We start from the raw sequence: 5,000 nt of genomic DNA, 5'->3' as shown, positions 1-5,000 counted from the left end.
TAGTCTATAACCCTAGTTGGAAAAGCAGGATGCTATAAGCCCAGGGGCTCCAACAGGACAAATAGCCCAGTGAGGAAAGGAAACAAGGAAAAACGAAATATTTTAAGAAAAGTAACATTTAAATAAATATTTCCTATATAAACTATGAAAACTTTAACAAAACAAGACGAAGAGAAATGAGATAAAATAGTGTACCCGAGCGTACCCTCAAGCAAGAGCACTTTAACATAATACAGTGGAAGACCATGGTACAGAGGCTATGGCACTACCCAAGACTAGAAAACAATGGTTTGATTTTGGAGTGTCCTTACCATAGCTAAAGTCTCTCTTCTACCCTTACCGGGAGGAAAGTAGCCCCTGAACAATTACAGAGCAGTAGTTAATGCGTTGGGTGAAGAAGAATTGTTTGGTAATCTCAGTGTTGTCAGGTATATGAGGACAGAGGAGAATCTGTAAAGAATAGGCCAGACTATTCGGTGTATGTGTAGGCAAAGGGAAAGTAAACCGTAACTAGAGAGAAGGATCCAATGTAGTACTGTCTGGCCAATCAAAGGACCCCATAACTCTCACGTGGCAGTATCTAAACGGGTGGCTGGTGCCCTGGCCAACCTACTACCTACTTTAAATTTTGGGAGTCAAACTGTATATCATCTGACTAGGTTAGGTTAGGTTGTTGTTGTTATTACTAGCTAAGCTACAACCCTAGTTGGAAAAGCAGGATGATATAAGCCCCAGGTCTCCAACAGACAAAAATGGCCAGGTATGGAAAGGAAACCAGGAAATGAACAAACTACAAAAGAAGTAATGAAAAAATAAAATAAAATATTCTAAGAACATTAACATTAAATTATATCAATCATGTATAAACGATAAAAACTTTAACAAAACAAGAGGAAGAAAAATAAGATAGAATAGCGTGCCCAAGTGTATCCTCAAACAAGAGAACTCTAACCCAAGACAGTGCTCATGGTACAGAGGCCATGGCGCTAACCAAGACTAGAGATCAATGACTTTGGGTTTGTAGTATCCTTCTCCTGGAAGAGCTGCTTACCATACAGAAATAGTTTCTTCTAACCTTTGCAAGTAGCAAGTAGCCAGTGAACAATTACAGAGCGGTAGATAACCCCTTGAATGAAGAAGAGTTGTTTGGTAATCTCAGTGTTGTGAGGACAGAGGAGAATATGTAAAGAATAGGCCAGACTATTCGGTGTATGTGTTGGCAAAAGGAAAATGACCCGTAACCAGAGAGAAGGATCCAATGTAGTACTATCTGGCCAGTCAAAGGACCCAATAACTCTCTAACGGTAGTACCTCAATGGGTTAGGTTAATTTTTAATTGGTTCTACCTTGTATTATTTTGTATATTTGTTCTATATTCAGGACTTCGTCGTCTTGATTTCTTTTTACTGAGGAGCTTTATATCCTATTTAGGATTTTTGTAAAGACTAGAAATTCAGTTCGCTTACGATCGCCCAACACGTGACTTAGGTGGTACACGGACTCATGTGCTTAGCTCTGAAAAGTTTCCTGCTATCTGATTGGTTAGAATTATCTTGACCCACCCAATCAGCGAGCAGGAAACTTTTCTGAGCTAAAAGGGCACCCCTGTGCGAATCTGCCTCACGTAAAAGAATAGACTATACTAGAAGGGGGGATGAAAACCCCTGCTGTTAGGACCTTTATATTGGAAAACCATGCTTAACACGTAGGTATGGGTGAGTATTCCATTACTGACCTTATCAGGCTTTTGTAAAAATGGATTTTAAGTACACATATTGGTGTTTAAAATTCATAATAAAGTGATGAATATTGCAATGATTTCGAAGAAAAAAAAAAGGTGATGACGTAGATACCTCGACATATCTCCCTAAAATGGTAATTCTTATATAAGTACATTATAACGATCGTTACCCCCTCCGGCGAAAAGGAGAGAAAGACAGACACAGAAATAAACGGTGGCTCAACTGAATAGGAATCAAACCTTATTTGCCTTGATAAGACATTTACGTTTCAACTCCCAACTTTCTGAAGAGCCGGGTGAATACGCTCGTTTATTGAATAAAATCTATTATGCTGAAGTACAATAGAACGATAAAACTTGATTTAAAATAATAAATAAGAAAAAAAGCTTGCCGTTTTACCCAGTGTAGCTTGGGATGCCTGAATGGCTGGGCTGTGTAACTAGCTGTCCGTTTTAACTGTCTCCTTGCAAGCCAAATTGCTTGCTTGTTGCTAGCTCGCCTAAGAACCATTTCCCCAAAGCAAGGTGAGAGTATCCATGCTTAAAATTTGAGTGGAAAGATACTGACTATTTAGGTGTTACAATCAAGCTGTTTTGTTAAAATTTTTATAGTTTATACAGGAAACATCAATTTTCATGTTGTTAATGTTCTTAATATATTTTATTCATTATTGTTTCCTTTCCTCACTGGGCTATTTTCCCTGCTGGGGCCCCTGGGCTTATAGCATCCTGTTTTCCAACAAGAGTTGGAGCTTAGCAGGTAATAATAATAATAAGCCTTCATTATTTCCTTTCCTCACTGGGCTATTTTCCCCGTTGGAGCCCCTGGGCTTAAAGCATCCTGCTTCTCCAACTAGGGTTGTAAATAGCAAGTAATAATAATAATAATAATAATAATAATAATAATAATAATAATAATAATAACTAAGTTCCAAGTGCAACTGCATAGTTTTCCCCGGTTACAAAGGGGTAGTGAATGACCTCACGGACCCAACACCCAGCCGTGAGGCCAACATTTCATACATACATCTAAAGAAAAACACGATGGAATTTACGTGTTAAGAAGAAAACAAAAATATAATAACGTTTATAATTAATGCATCTCAGAAGCAACTATACAAAGTTGATCGCAAAATAGATGCCAGAATTATATATTTTGCCTCAGAACTCAATGGATTGCTTGTATGACTATTAAGGGTTTAAAGGCCGCTCATGAATGGCAGAGGCAAGGGTCAGTGATCCCCAGAGACTGACCAAACATACATGTGATCAGCGCCCAAGTCACCTCTCCACCCAAGGAAGGACCAAGGAGAGCCAGGCAATGGCTGCTGATGACTCAGCAGATAGATCTATAGACTCCCCAAACGCTACACCCAGAGCTCACAAGGGTGGTAAGGTTGCAACGACCAAAGGAACTAACACGGTCACCACAACCCATAAAGGTTCAAAGGCCACTCATGAAGGGCATAGGCAATGGGCAGTGACATTGCCCTATCAAGAGGACAATGCCCTGGAGACTGACCATATATACATATGATCAGCGCCCACGCCACCTCTCCACCCAAGCTAGGACCAAGGAGGGAGAGGTAATGGCTGCTCATGACTCAGCAGACCGACCTATACGCTTCCCTAAACCAACCCACCATCCTTAGCTCACAAGGATGGTGAGGTTGCAACGACCAAAGGAAGTAAGGAGGCTATTTTCAAATTATAAAGCATAATTATGGGATTTAACTTATTAATAGTTTAATAAACAGTTATTAATCAGATCTCCCAGATCTTTGAACTGCCTAAAACTAACAAAATTTCATAATGATGAAATAAGACTGGAAACTGATATAAAAAAAATTTAAATAAAAAAAATAAAAAAATATATCATCATCTCCTCCTACGCATATTGACGCAAAGGGCCTCGGTTAGATTTCGCCAGTCGTCTCTATCTTGAGCTTTTAATTCACAACTTCTCTATTCATCATCTACTCCATGCTTCATAGCCCTCAGCCATGTAGGCCTGGATCTTCCAACTCTTCTAGTGCCTTGTGGAGCCCCGTTAAACATTTGGTGAACTAATCTCTCTATGGGGATGCGAAGAGCATGCCCAAACCAACTTCATCTACCCCCCCCCCCCATGATCTCACCCACATATGGTACTCGAGTAATCTCTAATCCATATTTCAAATTAAAGATCTAATTGAAAATCTCAAAAGATAAAAGACAAAAGATGAAACAAAATCCTCCCTCGACAAAGTCTCCCCAAAGCCACTGCAGTCACTAATTGACAGTCTGGCGTGACAACAGTCAAGGTCACAAACGCCGCGAGAAATCTGCAATTTTTTTTTTTACCTTTTATTAAGAAACACATTTTCAATCTTAATCTATAACATGTATACAACATAGTATATTTACATGAATATTTTTTTTTTATTTTACATATACTGTATTTACAATTGCAATTTTCCTATTAATCTAAATACGTTTTTTAAATAAAAAATATATCGACTCATGAATACTTTTTTTATAGAAATTTTGAATACTATTTTATTTACATTAAAACGTATTTATCATTCTACTTTTAATCTAAAGTAATTGCGATTCAGTACTTGAAAATCCCAAATATCTTCCCTTCCATAATACCGCTGGAATAAAATCCACTATTATGACCACGACCGTAATTTCATCCTTCTTCGAATCTGCCAATTTTCATCGAAATACACAGCAACTTGAATTACGAATCTACGGAAAACGAGTGGCTCACACACGTGGCTAATTTCTCTCAGACTTCTCTGTTGTTATACGAAAAAAAGAAAAAGATCGAGACAAAATGGTCATCCGATAAATCGTGAAATTCAATAGTATTATTCAGGGAGGCACTAAAGGAAACCTTTTTTAATTGAGGTAGGATGATGATTTGATTGATTAATTCACATTGCAAATTTCAAAGCACGATAAGTCTCTCTCTCTCTCTCTCTCTCTCTCTCTCTCTCTCTCTCTCTCTCTCTCTCTCTCTCTCTCTCTCTCTCCACATTATCGAAGCAAATCGGGTTATAGTCTATGTAAATTTACACTTTATTTCACTTAGAGATTAACGAAATTTAAATAAAACGATATAAGTAATAAGAACATGTATATGTCTATGTCTATGTGTGTGTATATATATATATATATATATATATATATATATATATATATATATATATGTATATATATATATATATATATATATATATATATATATATATATATATATATATAATGTATA

General features: G+C 37.2%; 1 protein-coding gene across 5 annotated transcripts in view; it reads right to left on the bottom strand.

Moving 5' to 3' along the window:
- The window catches only part of LOC137634285 (solute carrier family 41 member 1), a 166,056-nt gene that overhangs the window by 68,553 nt on the left and 92,503 nt on the right, over positions 1–5,000 (bottom strand). The gene's annotated exons all lie outside the window — the stretch shown is intronic.

Source organism: Palaemon carinicauda, chromosome 44 (assembly GCF_036898095.1).
Source record: "Palaemon carinicauda isolate YSFRI2023 chromosome 44, ASM3689809v2, whole genome shotgun sequence".
Classification (NCBI taxonomy): Eukaryota; Metazoa; Arthropoda; class Malacostraca; order Decapoda; family Palaemonidae; genus Palaemon; species Palaemon carinicauda.
This window is presented reverse-complemented; position numbering and strand designations above follow the sequence as displayed.